Raw genomic sequence first — 25,830 nt, forward strand, 5'->3', positions numbered from 1 at the left:
TCAATTATTTATGAAGGCGAGTGGTGGGGATGGGATGTTTTCATCTGGCATTCTTATTTAGAAAGACTGAGTTTGTTGTTTTTTTTTCTAATTAGAAAATGTTACCGTGTTATTTGCCCTTTCTGGCACTATACTGTAGAACAAGGGTGTCAAACTAAATTTTTATCCTATTCCAAATCGTAGTTATGGCTGCACTTGAAGGGCCATTATTGTTATTAACTGTGAACCCATGTCGATGTATGATCACCTTATACGATCACATATACAGAACAAATTGATAACCCTAACCAGTTTTGAACTTGGAAACCAGTTAAATGTTTGCTTGACTATTTTTCAATTTATTTTGAAGGGCAGATTGGGAACATATTTTTCGCATATCAGTGCTGTTAAAAGTGAAGACAATTTGCAAGAAACATGAAGTTGTCGCCAATGATTCTCCTTCGAGGGCCACATAAAACTACGTCGCGGACCATATCTGGCCCCCTGGGCTTGAGTTTGACACCTGTGCTTTCGAACATTTCCCTCCATGCGCTGCTTAGTGGCAACCTATTTATAATCAGCCCTAGTATAGTAAACTTGACGCTGATTTTTGAATCACCACATTCTAATGATGTGAAAAAAAATTTAACATAACAAACAAAGGAGAGTGACTATAACATGAAACATAGTTCCCATGAGAATTATTTTTTGAGCAGTGTTTGATATGCAAGTAGTGTTTTCATCTGAGCTCCTAGAAATGTCATTGAGGGACACTTGGGAGGGCCTGAATGTCTCAATTAAAGCATGTTAACATGCATCATTCCATTCATCCCATAAGATGAAAAGGCATCATTTAAGATGATCTACGTGTCAGTGAGAATACATTAGCACAGCAGCTTCATAACGCAACACTCCAGGGACTGAAGTGGATGCAAAATGTAAATATAGTAGGAATTTAGGATGCAGTATAATGAAACTAAAAATAATAATCAAGGATTGTGGAATTGTTTATTTTTGACATAAAACTGCAATATAAACATGCTTATTCGGACACCACAACTGTTTGTGATGCAGTAGAATTTCAACACAAGACAAAGAGGGACTTATAAGTCTAAACATTCGCACCTGATTTCCTAGTTCGATGATCCAAAGCACATCTCACAGTAAGGTCTGACTCGGGTATCAGCATGTAATCGGGGACAAAGTGCAGCAGAACGTGCCCAAAAATAATCATTGAACAAATCAAAATTCCTGATGGCCAGCCAGCCCCTGAATTCAAGATGGTGGGTAGAGTTTTCCATCTATCCACTTCATCAGTGGTGCCCCAGCACCGGTGGTCCCCACGGTCCAGTGCTGGGCCGTGGTCCATTTGGTAATAGGCCTCACAAATTCATATATAACATTTATAAATATAAATCTATCTTATATATTTTTAATTTATTGTATTTTTTTGGGGGGGGGCGGTGGTCGCATTGTAATGGGAATTTGACATATAACGGTGCTAAATTGTCAGTAACTATTCGTACCATTGAATGCTGACCAGTTATTTTGCAGATAAGCAAAGTTGCCTGCTCAGGCACGAGACTGCATTCTGTGTAGCCGCTCAAAATGCTGATTGTGCTTGACCTTAACCCTTCCCAAAGAGAAGAAAGCGAAATAAAAAGAGAGCGCACGACGCAGGGGGGGTGTGGGGGGGCTCTCTTGACAGATCTTTGAATGGTGTCTCTTTCCTGTCTTTTTTTCCTTTCTCAAATAAATCTCATCATTTTTTTATAATACTTGTTGTCTTGGTTTCCCTGGACAAGACAGCGTCACTCCTCGGCAATCCTCGAGCCCATCAAATATATTTAATAACTAGCTGTCAGCCACCAGACGAAAGAAGCAAACCCTTGTATAATCTTTTGATCATATGCATTTGCAAGTCGCTATGATGCTCATGGCATATGAAGGAATATAACTTGAAAATTATTTACGTTTTAAGGCATGTTCATTACACCTGATTTGTTTTATTGTTGAATGAAAATGTTTGAAATAAATGAACAAATAAAATGTTTAATTACTCTTGTAAAGTTGATTTTTATGGCTTCCAAGCAACCAACCCACAAGCACCCGCCACCCCCACAGATGCTGAATTTAATCCCCGGTGATACTCTGCTGGGTCTCAATTTCAATTAGCTTCTTTTCCTGTTGGTTTTTGGAGCATTTTCCCTTCCATTTTATTGTCACTGAGTGAAATTGGCCATACGTGCACACCTGGCCATGGAACCACTGAGAAGCCAACTGCCCCATTACTTTTGATCCCTTAAAAAAAGTGGAAAAAAAAAAGGCACATATACAAATTGTTGTAATTCTCCAACGTTGGCCTGATTTGGATGAACACGCCCTCCATTCAAAACTGAAAGTCTGCAGTTCAATCACATTTGTTGGTTTCATTCCAAATCTACTGCGGTGTTGATTAGCGCCAAAAAGTCGAGAATTGTGTCAATATTTATAGACCCCCATTGCAAATGACGAATCGGGAATAGGCTGCAGGATTTTATCACCGTTTTTGTTAAACTGTTAACAACTGTGAATGAATGTGGTCAATGCGTGAACTGCGGAGGCTAATGTAGGCCAGCCTCACTATAATTCAGCATCATCCTCCAACACAAATGCGAATGCCACTGCAAGATGCTGAAGATTAAAAGACTTACTTGGAATTTAAACCGCCCAAAAAAGACTGCATTTAAGTCTTTAGATGACCCAGTTTTGTGACATCCATCCAGTAGATTACTTGCTCTGGAGGCATCTCAAAGAAATGTTTTTGAATTGAGGATTCATTGTGAGTATGCTTGCATGCAAAGGTTTGTGCACACGCATACACACACATTTGCAGTTTTGTCTATGTTTGTATGGATAGAACGTAGTTCTTCATTTGTGTTGGTTGGAACACATTTTTTGTATCTCATTAAAAAAAAAAAAAACAGTGACCTAGATATAATTAACCCACCTCAAAATTGAAGGAAATGGTATTTAAAAGTGGAAGAGCAACCTTCAATTTGCCCTGTGTGGAGCTGTTCCCCGTGTTAAAGTCAAGTTTCTAATAGAAAGAGATATCACGGGCTGCCTTCAGCATGTCGAGCTGGCAGCACCGTCTGCCAGCACTCACAGGAACGTAGTAGACGGGTGAAGGGAAGAATAAGCTTGTCTTGGGGCTGGCAGGTTTAGTCACAGGAGCTGGATACATTCTGAAGCTTCTGCTATTGTTACATTTCGTTTCATTCGCCGAGAACGGTTACTGCCCTTAACCATGGTTTGCATTTCACTTCTCTTTTACAATGAAGATGCTAAAGAGAAATACACTTTTCCGTCCTCTGTGCTGAGATAGAAAAAATACTGCACTGTGTCATTAGAAAGAAATTGTAACAGCTGGATGAGTGTGCACAAATCCCACTGGATGAGAGAATATTCACTAGTGCATAAGATCACACTTTTCTTTGAATGTATTGTAATATGTTTTAAGAATACATGATTTCAAACAATTCTAGCACTTTTTTATATTTCCCTAAAATGTAAAGTGCATTACAAATTGAATGTACTATTATTACTATTATTATTATTATTGTTGTTATTAATTAAAAATTATTTGGGTTTGTAAGAAACAAATAGCAAACATTTTTCCCACTTCCCTTGAAAAAAAAAGATTTTTTTTTTTCTTTTTTGAAAATCAACCAAGGCATGTGGCATGTGGTTGTGGGCCACCCCATCCCTGCTGTAGATACTGGAGCTTGTATCTATAGACACCACGAAGAACGAACATTGTATTTTGTTGCTCTCAATGTTGGAACAGCTGAAAACACCAATTCTACTGCAGAGAAATAAAAACTTTAAATAAAATAGTATTTTTAATTCCTGTAACACACTGCATGTCTCATTTGAGCAAAGTAGTCATTTTGGTGCTCAATAGCATGGACTTGTCATGAGGGTGACATTTACATTGACATTTATTGGTCATTCTGTTCATCTATGTTTCCTTTCATGTATGCGCAATGTAAAAATCTGCCCATGCATTCAAATTTTGTAGACACACTGTAAATTTCTGTCCTTGTATTTTTTTTTATATGCATCCACATATAAACATTGTAGACAGTCTGAGAAGACAAATGAAAACTTTCAGAACTTTCGCACTTTGAATAACGACAAGGAAAATAAGTGTATGCGCTCTCTGTCATGCAAAGATGCTCGTTGCACACACTTGAATCCCTTGGCATGCACGATGACTTAGATCATCTGTTGCTCACCTGCTCACAGTATTGCTCTGAAGTGGACATAACGTCAATGAGATGAAGCTCTTCAAAGGTATTTAACGGGGATTTGTATGGTTAAAGGCGCAGATGTAAAAGGAAATTACCATCAGCGCATAATGATGCATTAAGGTCCAATTCATTGCGTTTCAAGTATCACTCTGTTACGTTAAGCATCTGAGCATGCCAGATTCATGTTGTACACGATGATGAAATCCACTTTGTCTTCAAGGGGAAATCGAGTGCATTGTAAAGTCAAAAGTACATATTTCCAGAGTCTCCCCACTTGTGTTAAGAACCGAAGTGCAGATTGCCTTCATTTCCATGTACCAGTAACTGTATAAAATATTAAATATATTAAATTCCATATGATTATCTTGTGAATGATAAGAACAGGTATTGTTTAGTGTGATTCTGCAGCTTCTGCCTTTTTCACAAAAAAAGACAGCAGGACTCTGCAAATGATGTTTTTTAGTACGCTGCAGAAGTGCTGATGCGTCAATTTCCTCACCCTCCCTGTAGGAGGTGGGATCTGAGGGAGGGGAAGGGTGTTGACCGGAGAGAGCAAAGGCAGAGATAAGTGAGAGCAAAAAAACCCATGCTGGGAAACCAGTTTTCAGCTCTCGTTGAGGAAACACGGCTTCAATAATCCGATACCTGCTTCCCAATAGTGCGTCTAATGCGTTGATTTGCTGATCGGCTTGTCATGTGTAATGTCCCGCTACGATGCTCATGTGATCCAGACACAAAGCCATTAAATCTGCTGATGAAACAATGCAAACCCTTTTAATGTAAGCGCACAAGTGTGCCCCCACCCTAGGGATATTTTATGATGGAGCTAAAGATTAACACCAGAGCAAGGAGTCTTTGGGTCTTTGTTTAGAAGGTTTCCGTGTCCTCGCATATCAAGAATTAAATGATGGCGTATGGTAAAAGAGCTTTTCTCGTTCCTCGTCAGAATGTCAGCACTACTCAGGATCTGCCTGGCACATAGTCCTACCCCGAGGTTTGGGGATTACATGTGCTGCGTACACGTTAAAGCCTCTAAAACCTCGCCTCCTCAGAGCTCATCTGACTGTACGATGAGATGCTCAGCTCTAGTCCACTGGCCATCAGGCCTCTGCTCTCCCTGGATGCCCGTCGGTTACTTCCACTTCAGCAGAGCGCCGCAGTGCCCCGCGAAGGTCAGAACATGAGTAAATTTGTCAGCTCGCCTCTGTGTATGCTGGATCACCTAGGATCTGAAAATCACTTCACTATAAATATAACTCAAGCATCTAGTAAAGTTTTGAGAACAAATACGCTAAATGTACTAAAGTTTTCAGACACACCGTTGCGTCCGGATCCTAAAACGTAATCATTGTGGGACATTTGTGTGCCTCCTTCCTGTGCCCAAAGCAAAATCTTTTTTTCTCGTGGTTTGATGAGTTTTTGGTGGAAGAACCAGAAAGCAGAACCAGAACTCAACCTTAAAAAACACCATCGTAACCAACCAGAATTGAGATTCATCTAAAAATTACATTGCCGGTAAATTCTTCTCACAAGAGTGTAAGCTGATTGGGGGGCTCTCAATACCGAACCAGCAGGTTGCAGATGACTCCCGGTTCTTTGAGCCATTTGGTACTGAATCACAGAGAGAGACTAAACAAAAATCATGTGTTCTTCAGCAGTCTGAAATGAGTTTTATTTTTTAAATCAGGTCATCTTGATCATGTAACACCATACTAAATAAATATGCTCGCGAGATGGCAAAAATAAGCAAAATGCAAACTTTTTTGGAGAGCTTCTTCAGAAATGGGAAAAGTCCAAATGATGGGACGAAAGGAAAATAAAAGTGCAGTTGAGAGAATATCAATAAAATACAGATTTATTGCTCCGGGTAAGTCTCATGTACCAAGCCCACTCTGTGTAAAATTTTGTGTCAGGCTCGCAAATATTGCAAAGATGGCATGGGACCACTGCTGTAGACGTTCTGATGTGTCTCCCTCATGCAGTCATCTCTTAAATTCCAGAGTCATCACTCAATTCAAGAAGAAAAAGAACTAATAACTAACTTTGCTTATTGCATTCTTAAATGTGTAATCAAACTTGTGCATAACCGGCACCCACCCACACGCACACACCCGGGCTGTCCACACAAAGAAGATCTGCAATTTCAAGGCGGAAATGAAGGAGCTGGAGGCAAGAGCGATGCGCAGGCAGGGCCGCGTACATTCAATCAGCCCCCGGCAGCTCTTCACCCTCACCTATCGTCATTGCATCACATCCCCAAATTTGCACTGAGGTGTGCCTCTAACACACCGCTGACACTTCAAAGGGCCGCAGCACTTTCATAGCACTTGTTGGCTCCTCACTGCCGCAATCTGCAGCCGCCATGACAAACATGCACAGGGAGAGGACAGGCATGACTAAAGCCTCAAGCAAACGTTTTAAAAAATGGATTCTCCATTTCTCACTTCGATGAGTTAAAGTAAATTGGGCAGCCTAAGGCCACAACTGCCTCTTCACGCGATGGTTAACCTTGAAGGTTAAGGAGAGATGATCTGGATCACAGACAGGCCAAATTTGATCAACTAAAGTGCATCTTTTTCTCAGATTTTTTTTTTTTTTCCCAGGACTGGGCGGAAAAAAACCCCCCAAAAAACATCCAGGCAAAAAACACGCAAGTTAACACTCAAGCAAATCATGCTGGTAGATTACATTTTAACACCATGGCGAGTTTATTTTGGATGAAGGCAATAAATATACAGATTCTCCCTCGAGAGTTTCACCAGGTTGCAGAAGGTAGAGCCATATTTGCAAGAGCAGCTTGAAACAGCAAATTAAAATGAAAACAGTGTGCTCATCTATTGCCTCGGGCCTTGCCTACTTCCCTCGACAATATCTCCTCACTCGATTCACCTTCACCATTGGACAAACTGGTTAGAGCGCTGAATTGAATTCCATCCATAGTATTTTTTTCTTTCCAGAGGGGTCTCTAATTAAGAATTTAATTATGGCTGAGAGCGAAACATAGGCAACAAATCCCTCTCATGTTTTAAACATCTTTGGGCTGCTCATCTCTCTCTCCCACTCAGTCCGTACGAGCTGGTTCGCTGGAAGTTTCGAGGTGAACTGAAGGTAAGACATGCACACAAAGATGCTAATCACAAAGGCCTACACAAGAGAATTCTCAAGTGTGCATACATTGCATTCATGATCAAAGAGAGCCAAAAAAATAGGAAAAAAAAATATTCAACACAATCCACATTATACCAATTATAGGCAAGAGTGCCTGAACCCTCCAAAATAAAATTGAACATGAAAAGTATTAGCGTATGTGAACAAAATAACTTAAGCAGCGATTAGAATGTTACTTTTTCAGCCCGACTGTTCAATGCTGTGTTCTACTGTTCTTACCATGCCCTTGTTGTTAATAGAAAATCCAGTACTGTCCACTCTTCATCATAGAAGGTCTTCTATATCCTTTCTGAGCAGGCCCAACCCTATTTGTCACAAGCCAGTGTTTCACAGTACCATGACCTCCAAGTGTGTTTGCCGGGAATTGGGTGCTCGGAGCCAGCTGTGATTGGAAAGCTGCAGAAGGAAGAAGGTGTGATCAAGGTGAGTAATAGCTGAGCTCGGGTTCTGTGGTCAAATCTCTTTCACCAATCAATACAAGTAGTACAGTGTTCCCTTTAAGTTCTTACACTGAGTTGATGGTGATGGGTTTGTACTTGAATGGTACTTATTCCAAACCTGCGGCTAAATATGCAATATTGACAAAATATCGGGACACCTGGCCATCTCACTATCAGAAAGTGAAATTATGGAGTGTCTGCCTCTTTGCAGCTATGACGCGACTTTCGAATTTGGTGTGTCATTGAAAGATTTGTGTCTCTTGATTCAGACTTGTGTGGTCAAAGGTTATTGATGTTGGCCTGGGGTCACTCTCTCAATTCCAGTTCATCTTCGAGTTGTATGATGGGGGTTGACCTCAATACAATGGTACATCAATGCCACATTTTCCTCATTTTCCATCAAGCCAACACCAACCAACAAACATACCAACCAGTCTTCAACCACACCAATTGAGTGGCCCGCCAACTACGATCACCAACTGATCAACCACAACAGCCAACTAATCAAACAACCAACCGACCAACACGCTGATCAATTTATCAAATAAATAACTAACCTTAACCAACTACACCAGGGGTAGGGAACTCCAATCCCTCGAGAGCCATATCCTGCCTGTTTTAGATCCCACCCTACTCCAATACACCTGATTCAAATCATCAGCAAGCCCTGAAGAACTTGAAACAATCATGAACAGTTGAATCAGGTGTGTTGGAGTAGGGAGGGGTCTAAAACAGGCAGGATATGGCTCTCGAGGAACCGGAGTTCCCTACCCCTGAACTACACCAACCAGCCAACCAATCACACCATCAGTCACCGAGTGGAAATCAATTCTAGGCAGGCCTACATGAAAGTTAAATTCAACATACCAACTACACTTTTAATTAGAAAATAATTTCCCTCATTACTAGTCCACTTCTGTCAAAGTAAGATTTACACACTGGAGAAAATATTGTCATGCCTCCATTTGTATTGTAATGCTGTGAGCATAACAGTGAATGATTCCCAAAGACAGTATATCAAATTAAAAGAAAGTTGAGTGAGTTTATGTCCTTATAGGAACAATGTAACAATTGCCAACTGCAGGGGTTCTTTAATTGTAAATTGTTGGCTGTAGAGTTGATATGTTCCAAAAGTGGAAATGCACAAATTGTTTGAATTAAATTCATTAGAGAAGCCAATATAAACACAGCAAGTCTCAGGGCAACAATGACACAAACTAGTTTCATATGGTGCAAATACACACACACACACACACACACACACACACACACACACACACACACACACACACACACACACACACGCACGCACACACACGCACGCACACACAGGCACACACACACAGGCACACAGTCACGTACTATAAATGATTTGACTGAGGCAGGTGGTCTTCGACTAGGTTTTCTGCTGTCACCTCACACCTTGCAGGTCATCTGTTATGGGGACGTTCCGCTGCCACGAGTCAAATCATTTCCCAGGGGTCTGCTGCATATAATTCTGATTTAATTGGAAAGACATCCAAAGAGGCGGCCCGGTGGTCGACTTCCATCCGGATTATTCCGGAACGTAACATAATGTTCCCATAGTACAATCTCACTAGTTACTATAAAACATGATGGTTGAACGTTGCCTTTTTTTTTTTTTTTTTTTTTTTACTGTTTTAGCCAATCTTAGTGGTTTAAAGTTGCCCTCTTTTTCACTGTTTTGGTCAAGCTACTCTCTTTGTACCTTTCTTGTTTTGAAGAGAGTGCCAGATGGGTGTGCGGAGACAGGAAAAATTAATTACCGAACTCTCTCTCTCTCTCTCTCTCTCTCTCTCTCTCTCTCTCTCGAAGCCCAATGAATGGCATTGCCTCCACTGTCTGTCACTGTGCTAATAGGTATGTTTGGGATCATCAGTAGCTCTTCTCTTTCGTCAAACCACTTTATCAGTCCATAAAACTTTGCCCTTAAAATGTTTTGGCCCATCTCGTTGCTTTCTGAAAAATTCCAGACTGACCTTCTTATTCTGCTGGGTAATGAGTGGTTTCCATGTTCTGGAGGAGCGTCTGTGTGCCTTGTGTGGTCCTTTCTTCCTCTTTAGGACATTCCAAAAGTCATATTATAGATTCACAATTGCTTGTTTTTCTACCCATAAACAGCGGTGTCTTTGTAATGTTGGATTACATCTCAAACTATTATTGATGTATTCTTCACCTGAATAACCCAAATCTCAAACGTCAAACCCAAACTGTTTTCAGTCTACTGCGTACCTACCTGTAAGCCATTTGCCTCACTGTTGCATTACTTTTGGGTGCGAGTGTAAACTTTGTGATGTGAAGGTTTTCTGTCCTGAAATCAGTCATGAATGGAAACGTTACTGTGTCCATAATTTTATCTATTAAACCCTTCATAAGTCACATCGAAGCACCAATTACTTCAGTATTGACAGTCTTAAGTTGTCCTTTTCTGAGCCGGCGTTAATTGTCTTTTTGTTCCGTCTTTGGCTCATTTCTATCAAAATTATTCAAACTGATCCTTGAAGCTGCTGCCAATGTCTTTTCTGTTTCGCCCTTTTTCACACACTTCTCCATCTGCCGCATTAGTGCCTTCAGTGAGCCTCCTGCGATAAATGCTCTTCCCTCAACACCCTCCCCACCCCCGTGTTTTCCATCACAGTTCATTTTGAGTTCTTCCACCTTGTTCTATTTATCTACTCTAATGTAGTTAAACTTTCCTGCTTGGAATTCAATCATAACATTGACATTTGAAACTGTAATTCAATGAAACTAACTGTCTCATTAATACACAGAGAGATTAATGTCAATTTCCCAAATTGTTTCTCCGATAAATTTCCATTTTGTGTAACATGAATACCAGCACAAAGTCAGAGAGGTGTGAATCAGGTTTGTGCAGTTTGCAAACCGAACAGCTTGAGAGGTCAGATTTGCGAACGCAATGAGGCACCAAGTTCCTGGCTATAATAAGGACTACAGATGTGTGGAGTAAGGGAGGAGAGGTTCGCCAACGTCATTGTAAACAGCCGACAATTAACTGCCTGGATGATGATTCCTCATTCCTGTTTAGTGAGGACTGTACACGCGAAGAGGCCAGTATGTATTTCTGCTGCAAGGGCTCATAAACATGCACTATGCATACATTATCAGTGGAAGAATGGCCAACTTACTGCTAGTTAAGGAAGTGCACTTCACTCTTGGTTTGTGTATCAAGAACATATTTAAAAAAATAAAATAAAATAAATAAGAGCCAGGGTCTCTTGGCTGCCATGTTGAAATAATAAGTTGAACTGCTAAGGTCAAACATGACATATTGCTGGCATCCAATGTGTTTGTAGATAATGTAAATAGAAATCATCCATTCCGAGGTCAATCAAAAGAGCTGAAAAAATTGCAAATTTCTTGGGGAGGGGGAGGAGGGATAGGTAGCATTAATATTTTAACAAGTGACTTGCTATGAAGTAATGCTGGACAAAAGTACTGGGTCTTACTTTGGAAGAAACTGCGCTTACTGTGTTTTGTGAATATTGTTCAAATTTTTCTACTCTTAATATGGTGGTCTAACTACCCCACCCCCCTAAAAAAAACAAGAAGGAAACAAACAAACAAACAAACAAACAAACAAACAAACAAACAAACAAACAAAAAAGCAACAGCCAACCCAAAGCCAAAGAAAAGTTACAGCACATGCCCAAGAGTCGGTGTTTCTTATGGAATTGATAGCTTATATACATTGATGAAAACCTTCAGAGTTTTTATGGTTCCTTGATACAGTGAATTCAATCTATTACACAGGTGTCAAAGTCAAGGCCCGGGGGGCAGACCTGGCCCGCCACAGCCTTTTATGTGGCCCGTGAATGCAAACCAAGCATGTCAAGTTCCATGATGTTTGCTAAAGTCAAATATTTATATTTGCCAAAATTCATAACGGCCCGCCAAGGGAAACCGTTACTACAATGTGGCCTGCGAAAAAAATTAGTTTGACCCCTCTGATCTATGATATCAATCACAGGGATGCACAGATTGAAACATAGAAGTACTTCGAATATGAGTTCTTGGTTCATGGTAATTATGTAGTTAGAACACGTAAGGAGAAGACTGTCAGACTTGGGGTGAGAGGATGGCTAGAACAAATTGACTCAATTTTCTGCATTTTTACAACTGTGCATGTGACTCTTATTTTCTCATGAGCCTCAAATAACATTGGAGAAAAGGCTGGATTCAAAGTAGAGAGGAAGCAAAAGAGGATGATTTGCCATCTGGATCTTTCTTGATCTTTGCCTCCGGCAGGACAAGCTGATGTAAAGGAATGCCCTTACTATAGCTCTTCTAATCTAGAAGTCATACACAGTATTTCGTGTTACACAAGTATTGCAGTAACAAGCAACCGAGACAAACAAAGACATGACCAAAAAGTATAGAAAACATTTATTTCATGTAAGGGTACCATTGTGCAGCAGTCCCGCCTAATGATAGCTGTGCAGCAATGTGGAAAGCAGAGTTAAAGTGATCAGTGTTGCAGTACAGTACTTACGATACTATGACGGTTGTGCAGATGATGCAGATAATCGTTGTGCCATTTCAAATGATCGGTAGCAGTAATTGTAATCCAACTCTGGATGTGCAATTAACGCAATAAGTCCTTGAACGCTTTAAAGTGCCATTTGTTCAAGTATGTAGTGAGCTGAAGCTACAGTGATCAGTGAGGTAATGCTGTCCCACAGGGCTGTACAAAATCGGCAAGCGTTTGCAAAGTGCCGCGAATATATTTGAGTCAACTAGTTAGAGAGTTGATGGCAAAAGGGAAGAAGCTATTTGAATGGCTGCTGGTTTTGATGTGCATGGTTTGATAGTGCCTACCAGAGGAGGAGGTGGATGAAATGGTGACCAGTCATATCCAGGAGAATTTCACGTGCTTTTGTCACATAAGTGCGGGAAGTCTGAGGTGGAAGCAAAGCAAAGCTATTCATTTGATGCAGGAAGATGTATTCCAAATTGAAATGCACCTACCACCATGTCGTGTCGGGTTATTGTCGTAACACGAACCTTGCTTTCTCTTGAATATTCCCACTTTGAAGGCACATTCTGTATTAAGCTTCTGCAAATGAAGCCCTGCAGAGGGCTACATTGCTGTTAAATTTATGACTTGTTTATTACCAAGGTGACAAGTACAGTATATACAATACAATACGTGCATTTGACAAGAAAGTTGTACTTGGCTTGACTTGACTTGATACAGATTTATTGATATAGCGCTTTCACAACAGCTTCAGCTGTAACAAAGCGCTTTACAGAACAGTGAACATAAAATAACAAAATAATATAACACAACACATAACATAAGACACAGAGAGTCATGTAATCTTAACCACGTTTCCTGCATACGCTTTGTTGTTTGAAGCAGTTATAGATGAAAGAGGAGAGAATCAAAGTGTCCTTTCACCAGCGGATCAGAGAAGTCATGCTGAAAATGTGCACACGTCTGCTACAAGTTAAGTTTGAAAGGAAACAAGAAGCTGTAGCGTCCATTGACTTAAAAAAAAAGAGATTGGCTCACATCTCCTGTCCCATATAAATCCGCTTCAATTGCAAGCGGCGACTCCCAGTTCCTTTCTCCTCATCGTCGGATCCACAAGCCATCCATCCAGCCGCAGACTGTCAAACAGCGCCGACATTTCCGCTGAACAAAACGGGGCTCTGAAAAACGCTGCCCATTACAGGTGCAAGAAACACAAGCGCCCTGGGGCTGTCCAGCGGCAACAGTCAAATAGCACTGAGTACTACAACATGTCACTTGATGAAATGCTCACTACCCCAGTTTGTATTCATAATTGATCTTTTATCAAGCTAAAATAGATTGTCTCCGAATATTTCAATAGTCAATTTCTAGTAGGATACGAAAATATTCAACAGCTGCAAACCTACAACTCCTCTGTTATATTCTTATTGTTTAATGAAACCCATGCTCCAGTTCCCAGGGATGGACCCGCAAAAAAGTCCACATTTCGTTCTTATGTTATGCATGACATTGCCAGGGCTAAAGTGACCTGACTTTATTCTGCTGAGACCAAAACAGCACCCATCAAGGCCTCCCAGGGGTATCAATTAGCGATTCCCTTGTCTCTCTGTGGCCACTCAATATCACCTTGCTTCCACTGCAGAGGGTTACGCCACATCTCTAGTGGCAGGGCTTACTTAAAACCCAACCCACATACAGTATCAAACCATGAGCTATCTTTGAAAGTAACCTTGGGAAAGTAGGGCTGGAGGTTGGAGGGATCTAGTACACTTGGTTTGCCTCCTCTATTATAAGTCTATGTGATTTGCTGTCTCCGGGGAGGTTGCAGCTGCACACTTGCTATTGAACGCTGCCCTGTTAAATTTTCAGGGGACCACAAATTTACTGCGATGGTCCGGTACGTTGCAATCGTCTAAGTTCAATCGGAGACAAATGTTTAATAATGTGCACATCAGTGGTGGCCAATGAAAGGTGGGAGTTTCACTTGAAGGAAGCCTGTATGAAATGTCATCACTGAGGCTTGTAACCTTTTAAAATGTTTGTGTTTGTAAATGCAATAAACAAATAAGAAATAATCAAGCAGAGTAGCAACATCATTACTTTTTTTTTGATTTTCCCATTACAAATCTCCCGGACAAAATTAATAGGTGGACCGGAGTTCGGTGAATGCGAGTCCAAATGGAAGCGGTGTGTGGCCATCAACGATCAACCGGTTTTCAGATTGTTGTTTTGCTCGTTAGCAGAATATACTAAACCAGTGGTCCTCAACTAGAAATGCTGTAGGTCCACTTTTTTTTTTTTTTTAATAAGACCAAGGTCCGGTCCCATGCACGGCGGTCATGGGGAGCAGGGCTATATGCCCATTTAGTATGGTTAAGCCAAGCTTATACAAATCAACACTCCTCACAACCAACCAATAATGGGGTGCATGAAAATAACAATTATTCACTTTGCCAGTACACAGCAAATAATGAGAGGTATTGTGTTGAGGCACAGGAACTCTTTTATTTTGTTAAGTTGTGCCTGCTTAATAATAGAAATAGCCCTTTTAGTGAAATAAGACAATTTTTACTTTAACTTTGTTCAACAGTAGTTGTCTTTTTTTTCCCCTTAATTTAACAAAACAATTTAACAAAATACTCATTTTACCAAAATAAATACTAAACATGAAAACAAAAATATCCTTTTCATTTGTACAATTCCCCTTTTCACATCCCCTCTGAAATCACAGAAAAATACAGTATATCAGAAGAGGAGTTAAGAACCATTTTAAAAACTGACACAAGGGAGCACAGGAATGTGCAGTGCTGTTCTTCCACTAAAGGTGAATGCAATGTTTGAGGCATGCAAATATTATTTGAGGACGCCATTGTGATGTTCATTTACCATGTTGCGGTGTTCTGCTGTTAAACAGCTGCAAAGATCCCCGGGTAGACGGGAGCAAAACTGCACACAATCGAAACCTCCCGCGATTCGTCGTGTCTAATTGTCTGTGTGCGGCTCTCCTAGACTGAAGCTGTGAGCACACTGTGGCGCTCAGCCAGGGTCTCCAGTTAGTCAAACATTATACAACACACAGTCGCGCTGCTGCGGTCCTCCGCAATACATCTGTTAGTGCACGCAAAGAATAAAACGGATAATTTTAACAAGCGATCACGGTAATGCGCAGATTATAGTCCACAAATATAAAATGTATAACGTAAAAATCACTTTATAATTTATTATTTTATACAATTTGCCGAGGGTCCGGACAGAGGAGGTCCGGACAGAGGAGGTCGGCGGTCCGGTCGTGGATCGCGGTCCGCCAGTTGAGGAAGGCTGTACTAAACATTCAAAGCCATGTTTGCAATCCTGGCAAGTTTGGAGTAATAAGATCATTTATTTTCCAGCATTCAGGTAAACATTTGAGTGAAGTTGAGGAAGCAAACTTTTTTTTTTTGTATTTTCTTTTTCTCTTTTTGTCATTAAAGTCTAGAGGCATTGGGGGCAAGTGATAATGTGATCTGCACCCACAGAGCTAGATTGGTATTTAAGTATGGCATGTCAAATTTTAGTTTTTTGAGATTGTTTGGTTTTGTTTGATCGGCTCTTCTTGACAGGGGGCAAGGTATACACAGTCTTTACAAATTAGCTTTGCTTGGTTGAATGTAAAAAAAAACTGGAAATGTCAACGTGGCGAATATGTCTTGGAGCTCATACATTCTTTACCAATTCTAACCCCCCGAAGATGTAAAGAAACAACTGTGACCAGCACCACTGTCAGCCTCGGTGTAGCTGACATGAAATATTCAAAAATCCCGTGAGTTCTGCTCGAAATCGCAAGGAGAGGCCGTTTCACTGCCTTGCTCCCCGGGTACGAGATGTCACTGTATACTTTGAACCTTGGCTTATATAGCCTCCAATGATTGCGTAAGTGGTTGCCCAACCATTTCTGTTTGCACCCTCTTGCGCTCTACTATCACGAGTGGGAGAAAACTGTAACTATCCCTCTGCTCTTCGTTGAACAATGGCCTCGTATTTAAAGAAACAAAGAATATTATCTCCCTTGGCAACAGTGATTAATCTCACTTTGTGCTTTTAGCAGTGGAGTCAGGGAGCAGCCTGTTTCCAAGTCAGACTGCATTTGGGCAACCATTTATCCATTAGAGTGCCCTCAAGAACATTCACGTGAGGTAGTGCTGGAAAAATTGTCTCTTTTACTCTGCTGCTCATTAAATCCGATTCTCAATGGCATGACATTCACAATGGAGCCATTATAATGATATTTCTGTGGGTGCATATTGATTTTCATCTCAGGTTTGCTCATATTGTACGTGTCAACACTTATTCGCAGAAGATCTCGATAATTATTAAACACGAATAAGGTTGTGCAGCAACAGTAAATTTATCGTCTGCAGAGAGCATGGAGGCGCTCTCGATTTGTTCTTGTTCACTACAGCTGAATAATTGGACTGTACACACAAACTGCGTCCTGAGCTTCCAGACATTTTAGTGCGCTTGGAGGTTTCTCTCAGAAACTAAAAATGACCCATTGCCAAGCTTTGATGTTCTTTTAACTCTCAAGTCAATATGGCCATTAGTGTGTTTGTTTGCCAGAGTAAAAGTTAATTATGGTTCATCCTGTCCTTATTAAAGAGAGTCCACTTTTATAAAACTGTAAGTGGAAGGAGCACAAAGGATGGCTTTTCCCATATTGAACCTTTGTTTTCACTCCTTATTTCTTTGAATAGAAAATGGTTTCATAAAAATGTGGACAGGTATTAGGGTTTATATGGAATATCAATATCGGCATTAATTTATACAGTGCTTGCAGTGATTCCGTATCTGCACGAACGGTAATTACAGTATTCTTAGAAAGGTGACAATTATCGGGACATTTGAGTAAAATTATTGTTGCTCCAATTTGGGAGATAATTTGGTTTATGAATGCATCTTGTGTACAACAAAAATCAGCAAAGCAAAGGGTTTTAAGATGTTGGCCTTTGCTTCATCGACATGAACATGCTTTTCAGCCCTTTTACGGCTGATGTGCAAAAAGGCTTCATTTTTAGGGGGCTCGAGATCTGAAAAAAGAAAAAAAGATTCATTCTTCTGCTGTTACTTATTTTGGTATGTGTATTTGAGTAAAATGAAAATTTGACTTTGTACTATGAATTTCCTGACAACAGTCCTCCAATTGACAAATTTGATACTGTATACTATAATGTATTGTAGAACATTTATTTGGAGAAAATCATGATGAATGGACAGAATAAAATGCAATACCTTTTCAGATTTCAAATAATACAAAAAAAAAACCCATTATCCACATTCAAGTTTTAACTGAAGGAAAGATTAGTTAGGCCTTCCTGTGTGGAGTCTGCATGTTCTCCCAGTGCCTGCAGGTACTCCGGTTTCCTCCCACATTCCAAAAACATGCATGGCAGGCTGATTGAACACTCTAAATTGTCCATAGGTGTGAGTGTGAGTGCAAATGTTCATTTATGTGTGCCTTGCAATTGGCTGGAAACCAGTTCAGTTTGTACCCCGCCTACTGCCCCAAGACAGCTGGGATAGGCTCCAGCATGTCCGCGGCCCTTGTGAGGAAAAAGTGATTCAGGTTATGGATGGATGAAAGATGAGTTAATAGAATACGATTTTCATACAACTTGTACTGTACTGTGCTCAGGGTAGTGAGTCTGTCGCTGACAACTCCATAACGTTTTGGTTTTGACGACTGTGCGCTACGCAGCATTTTCCGCCGCGGCTTAAGTTCCTCAACGCTACAAACTTGGAGGAACTCATTTACTTGGCCATTCGTCTGGACAACCAGGTTAGGGAGAGACACCAGGAACGCGGGCAGGAGCACACCCGAGTGACTTCGAAGACCCTCAGTGACTGCAGGTGGCGAAAGCTCTATGACACCCACATACCTACTTGTCAAGACAACCAACCGACCACGGTAATAGCCGAGCCAGCGGACAAACGGATGCATCTTGGCAGATGTCGATTGCATCCTGATGAGAGACGTTTCCAAAGTGAGGCATGCCTCTACTGTGCTCTTTTGGGTCACAGAGTAGCCACATGCCCTGTAAGACCTGCGCGATTATCCCACCAGTATACCCAGCTCTGAACCCCTCAGCTGTACACCACCCAGATCCTGAAAGGATTTGATCTCCAGGGGTCTCGGAGCCAAGGATTGCTGCTCACTCTTCCGCCACCCATCTCTGTTCAGGCGACGCACATTCTGCGGTCGCCACTTGTCACTGCTGTAAAATACATCGATCCAAAATGGATACATTTGGTTCCATGCCCTCAGTGATAATTTTACAGTTTGAGCCCTGTGAGTCCCAGGGACTCGCTGATTAGAAAAGTATGAGTCCGATTACGCATTTAGAGAGTCCCGAATTTCGAATTCTGAAATGGTCTACTTATTCAATTGCATATGATAATAAAACAAACAACAACAATATACATTGATAATAGGTTTATTTCTTATAAACAAATGCTGCAAAAATTTGAATAATTCAGGCATACAAGATTTGCTGAGAAATAGGTTCTTATTTCATCCCATGGTTCAGTCTTTGAGTTCATAAATTCTCCTCTTTTTACTCTGCTTCCAATGATGCAAGGCTTTCTCAAAGTCAGCTTATCATCGCAAAAAAAACTTTCCAACTTTAGCTGCTTCCTCTGTGATATCTTCGCAATAAACTTTCTCAACACTTGTTTGCAACACTTGTTTTAACGTTACAAAATTTGGAAATCGTCTGCTTCCCGCGAGGTGAAGGCCGATCTCGCCCATCTCGTCTCGTGAAAACGAAAATCTCGCCCCGCGAGATTACTTAATGCAAGATCAAAACAACAATGGCGGCGATGGTCAAACTGTGATCGTTGCTGGAAAAAAGATTTTCCGTAGTTTTCTTTGTTTTGACTGAGAAAGGAAAAGTATGCGTTTAGGACGCAGGACGCGGGACGCAGAGGTAACGAGTTGGCTGTGCCCTCCACTACACCTTGTAATTTATGTACATCCATGTAGTTGCAATGACCCAAAATTTTGTGCCACGTCTGTAGATCATGACACACATTGTTTACACTGATCAACAATATTTTTTCCAACAAGTGGAAAGTAAAACACGTTAACACTCACAGATGTCGAACCTGATGCCTTCCTTGGTAACCATATGTGACTGTTGTCTTTGTCAAAGATGATCGTTGCTCCTCCAGTTGTTGCTCTTGCCACTGAAAAGATGTTTGAGAACCTGGAAGGTAGAAAAGTGCTACACAAGTGAAAATCCATTTATGATTATTTCATGGCATTACCATCACGTCTTTTTATTCTCATCAAGTAGTATTTTCAAATATTTCCAGGGAATGGCAATTGCATTGAATTGGGGAAAAGCTCAGTTTACTTTTTTTGTCTGTGAAAAAGCAAAACCTTTGAGAAGAACTGCACTTTTCTTCTTTTTAGACTCCAGAACTGTGTTGTGTTGAATGAGTAAATGGCTCATATTGACTTTGTTAGGAAATATCAATGAAGAACAAAAAGAAAATCCTCTGCCTTTATGAACAAGAGAGGGCACTCAGTCCGAGAGCAGTCGGTGATTATTGAATGTGGCACTTGACTCACCGGAGATTTGAGACATTAGTGCAAGCTGTTAACTGGCCACTTAATCAATGATGGACAAACACCAAGAATTCTCAGCAGGGACTGAAGGGACCAAGCAAGGACATCATGTGATTTTTGCTTATAAACAAGCAAACGATGAGACTACGCTTTAGAGTGCATTGATCAATAGAGAGAAGTGTTCCCTAAACTCTCGGGATTTCTCAAGCAAAGATCAAACTTGTTTGAGATCTTTACATGACTTTAATGGGTGTAATTTGGAGCATCAAGTGCTCATAGTCTTCTCCTTCCCAAACTTTGCGCTTCCATAAGGGGAGATCAAAACCTTTCAAGAAAATGTCGGGTAATGAATTGATCGTTTGGAAAAGTTTCCATTCAGAGAACTGAAGAGGTGTTCTTGGCTCTGTCGGGCAATTATTGGTTTTTACTTGATCGAATGTCGATTGCAATGTGGAAATAAACGTTTTGAAATACACGTTTTATTCCATACTAATGGAATAATGAATAATGAATACACTTGTCATGATCATATTATCCTACTAAATCCTTGTGAGAATAGAATGAGATGAGTTGTTTTCTCCTCCTACGTTGCCGTTGAGTAGTCAGCATGGTTTGATCTTCCAAGCACTGAATTTTCAAACTCAAATCTACCATCCTTTTTTTTTTTTTTTTTAATCCAGATGCTTCTGTGGCATGACATTCTTATTCTTTGTGTGTTGTTTTGAAAGTAAATGGAATGAAGGAAATGCTGGGGCTTATTTGTGGATTTTCACGATTCAGGAATCTATTCGTTGCTTCTCGTTAACTCACCCAAATCTTGTCAACTGTTCATCTTTTGTTTGTTTTTGTTGTTGTTTTGTTTTGTTTTTTTAATGAAGTCTATGTTGGCGTATCGACTGTTCATGTTTTTAAATGCATAGACATTACAAGATTCAGATCCGCTCAGTTTCACCCTGTAATCATAAAGACTTCAGCGGATTCTGTGAGCCAGACGGTGTTGAATAATTGTGACGATAGTAATATCCATTCCAATCCGCTTTTATCCTCACAAGGTTCATGGGGGGTGCTGGAGCCTATTCCAGCCGTCTTCGGGCTGTAGGCGGACACTGAACCGGTTGCCCATCAATCGCAGGGCGCACAGAGACGAACAACCATCCGCGCTCACACACACACCTCGAGAAACCGGAGTACCCGGACAAAACCCACACAGGCCCAGGGAGAACATACAAACTCCACACAGGAAGGAGGGAGCCAGGATCGAACCCACGACTTCTGCACTGTGAGGTCGATGCACTAACCACTGGATCACCCCAATATAATATTTTTGACCTAATTCTTGCAGTACATATTTTGTTGATGCACTAGCAGTATTTTCACATCTGTTTTACCTCATTCTGTTTCAGTTGGCAGTTTTTCTCCGGCCTTCGTATGTATAACGTGCGGCTAATGTGTAAAAAAAAAAAAAGGGAGACTTTCAGGTTTTAATCGTTTTAGTACCGGTAGGTGTTACGTACTGGCGTGTTCAATCGCCCAAATTTTACAGAAACATATTTATTGTTTTTTTAATGACTGATCATTTTAGATGACATTTTAGTTCAAGCCTCTTCCCACCAGAGCTTTAGTGATCAAGGTCAGCGTTCTACCTCTAGGCCTGACTTTCCTTGTCAGTATTCCAAGCACCTCGGAAGATGTTGGCAACATTTTTACTTGGCAGATACCTCCCAGACACGATAGGGCACATGGAAGAGACGCACACTGAATAGTCGATTCTTTAACCTGTGGTCAGCATTCCACATGCGTCCCTTGGAGCTAAACGCTCTTCCTCTGCTCTCCTTTTAAGCGCTCTGACAGGAAGGATGTGATATTGCACCTGGCCTCTTTCATGGCAGTCTCCCCCCTCGCTGCTGGCTCAGCTTGGTGGAACAGCTCTACTAGTCAACACTAATTGTATATTCCTTCTTGTGTTGGGGCTGTGACACCTCCTTCCATTACAGTGCCAGTGTCCATATTTTGAGAAAAGGGGACGAGTCGTTCAAACTCTTGAACAAATGTGTTCATGAGCGGGAGCAACTCTGGGCAGAGTTGCAGTGGCATAGACTGCTCTTCCAATAAGTCTATGTTGTTTGATGAAGCCTAATCAGCGGAAATTTACTGGCAACAGGGCTCCGTCAGACTCAATCTCATCTAATGACACCCTGTGGGAACTGAAGGTCTTGGCCAGATGCACCTTCTAGTTTGCCACAGAGTCCAGCGTTTCTCATTAAAATCCTTGGTTCCAATGTGAACTTTTAAAATTTGTTCTAATTACAAAAAAAAAAAAAAAAAAAAAACATTCGCAACACAAGTGTTACTCTGTTCTAAAAAGAAGGAATTATGCCGGGGGATGCATTTTAGCCAAATGTGTAGGAATTATGATGTACAGTCGTAGCTATTATTTTCATCATTCAAAGTTTAATGTAAAATCAAGACAGGGTTGAGAACATTTTCCGATTTGCTTTCGTGTATATTTGCTTTCGTGTATATTCTCTTCATTATTTTTGCAATCACATCAACATTAACATTGACAGTACAAGGAGGACAGAGAAGTACCGTATAAATTGTAATCTTATTCTGCAATAAGTTACATTTCTTGTTGCTTACCGGTACTTTAATAATTCATCCACTTTATGAACTGTCACCATATAACCAGCAAGGAGGCAATCATGTGATTTTAATCAAGTCCTGTATGTTAATTCATATCAGAAGCCTTCTGCCATATGTAAATGTGGTTAAGTATTCACTCTAATGCGTGTGATGCATGCAGTGGACCAGTGATTCTTCAGGATGGATGCTGGCCTCGTTGTTTGCGTGGGGGTGGGGAGGGGTGGGGGGGACTGAAGATTAAAGTAGCTTTGTCGGCGCCTAAATGGATTATCAGCAGGTAGACTGCTCGCTGTGTTGCTGCAGCGATTGTGTTAGAGCACTTCCTGCCTGGCCACGGAGCCGACCATCTGCCATTTAGCTCTGATTGATGGTCCTGAACAGACGACAGCCTCGGATACACAGGACACCTGCTGAATCCTGATCAGGCTGTTGGCTCATATTAAGCACGCCAATAACTTTCTTTGTCACCATGTCGTCCATGTCTTGCTCCTGTGCCTCAAACGAGAGCGCAAACACACATCCACATGAAAGATGCAAAACACAGTGAACAGATTTGCGTGGCATCCCTCCAATATGTCCTGCACAATATAGCTATATAAACCAGGCTCATTATGGAATTCATTGCGACCAGTGCTCATTAGATTCCCGAACAGGCTGTAATATTTTGACTGGCATCAAATGGACAAAGTTGTGCCAGTTCGTAACAGGATTGTATGACTTGAAGCGTAAGCTCACCCTGTGACTAAGTGCAGTATGTCGACTTCACGCCCATGAAAGAAAAGACAAGCGGGAGACAACACAAGAAACAAGAGGATGATGAGAGGAGAATATAAGACAGTAAAGAGAAGGAAACATCACTACAAAGAGCAAAAATTGCAATGTTGACAGACTGCTGAAGTCTGCTGTGACCTGAGTGATCAGAACGTCTTTCAGACACAGTTTCAGTGCTGCTCTAAGAGGCATAAAATAGATAGAAAATGTCTCTGTTGTAAAATTAGGTGTGAAGGGGTATTCTTTCATCAGTCTTAAAATATAGTCATGGCGTTTTGCTTTTGGATGCCTTTATGAATTCATTGGACTCGGTGCAACCAACATATTTAGAGCTAAAAAAAAATAAAAAATCCCTTCCTCTTATTTTAGGATTTCTGTCAGAAAACACTGTATGTGCCACAAATAGTAACAAAACCTTTTTGTTCTACAACCCAAGTTGTCCTGATTCTGTTTTTGTTTGGATTACATTTGATTTTGTTTCAGAGTTTTGCTTTCTTATGTGCTTTTTAGTCTTCCTTGTTTGGTTTTGTTTGCACCTGTTGTTGTTCGGGTCCCTTGTGTTAACCAATCAGCTCCCTCAACCCCTTGTGTCATGTGTTCCTTGTGGTCTCGACAGTTTGTTTGTATTTAGTTCCCTGGTTTCTGTCAGTCTTCGTTTGGGTTGTGGTGTTGCTGCCATGTTGTTTTGTGTTTCTGTCATAGGTTTTTCTCTGTTTGTTATGTTTCTTGCTGGTTTTCATGACTTTGTGTTCTTGATTTAGTTTTTCCGGTGTTTCCCTGCAAGTGTTTTTGTTGATATATTTTGTGAAGTACTCGATGATTCTCCTACCTCCCTGCTTTTTTTTTGGGTCCACTACCATCACTCACACAGTTTAATGCAGAAGCCCCCCCCCCCCATAGTCTCTTTTCTTAGTCTCCACAATATGAAAATCATTTTATCATTGAAACATTCGCGTAGCTGCGATATGTGCTGGTATTTCTCACGGAACAAAAACCTGTACCGTGTCAGTGTCCGCACTGTTGACCCTCTCAGAGTAAGGGTTGGGGGGGGTAACTCTCAGCCAGATCACAATCTCTGATAGCCGCCAAGCGACAGCCCAAAGAAAGACCCCCCTCTCTTTCTGACAGTAATCGTGTAGCACTTGTCACGTTATCTCATCAGGTCTATCGGGATATAAATTGGAACATGGAAAATGCAGCGTAAACGAAAGCAGTGTCCTTCGTAGCATGCACGGTATACTGTATGACATTGGCATTATCATCTTGCCTCCCCATTGATGCCTGTGAAATTTCATGCACATGCATTTGGAGATTGATTACAGCGCCATGTACAGCTCAGGTGTGAAAAATAGATGCTCTTGTCATTTACACGATGAAAAATTAAATTCAGTGATGTTGCTGTGATGTACATGCAACCAGATTGAAAATTGATTCTGGCTTTATTCCACAGTCCCAAAACATATAGGTTTTGGTTGTTGACACTTTTTTTTTTCATAGCAGTGTTTGTCGATATTTCTGTGGACTGACTCAGGATCAATCCAGGGTTTAGTCTCTTACCTGAAGTCAGCTGGTATAGACTCCAGCTTCCTTGTGTTCATGAACCTGAGAATTACAAGGATATGTATTTCATGTTGGTACTATTCGAATTGGATAGAGATTAAATTAACCTTGATTGATTGTGGGGGAAATAATCTGTTTCCTTGCCAGTGTCATATCAATCAGAGTTGTTCTCTGTACGAGTTGTGACACACTGGAGGGTCTGAGTGCATTTAATGTAGCTCAAATTCTTCTACCCGACAGCTGTTTTGTTCTTTATTTATTAATTCCACATAATCGAGAACATTTTTACCATCAATTAATTGATTATGATGGCCATCCCTTTTACTGGAACAGACATATCACCCATTAGAAGCAGTGTTGCAAGAGAAAAAAAATGTTAATTCAAACACAGTCTTCCATCTGGTCATCCATTCTGGTGAACTGTTCATCTCATAGTGAATCCGTTTTTTTTTTCGTCTTTTTTTTTTCTTTTCTCTGAATTACCAAATGTTGTTGGGAATTGAAATATCCACACATCAAATTAAGCTTCTCTGGAATCAGCTTGCGGCTGTCATCATCCAGCATGTGTGAAATTAATGAAACTGTTCTGACGGGAGATGGGAGTGTGACCGATAAACAGTACCATCCATCAAACTCAATAAGACAGGCTTTGTGGTATGCAGATGAGGGGGCACTTCTGTATAATTACAAACGCACTAGACCTCTGTCAGTGTTTGGATGCATACTAAATTGCCCATAATTTGCAATCATAGCTTCTGTATCTCATCCTTATCTTGTACAAAGTCACAGTACACAACAATCCAACATTGTTGGCAGACACAGAAAATATCTTCTTTTCCATTCCCCGTGTGCGTT

The sequence above is a fragment of the Hippocampus comes genome, unplaced genomic scaffold, assembly GCF_001891065.2.
Source record: "Hippocampus comes isolate QL1 unplaced genomic scaffold, H_comes_QL1_v1.1 scaffold76, whole genome shotgun sequence".
Taxonomy (NCBI): domain Eukaryota; kingdom Metazoa; phylum Chordata; class Actinopteri; order Syngnathiformes; family Syngnathidae; genus Hippocampus; species Hippocampus comes.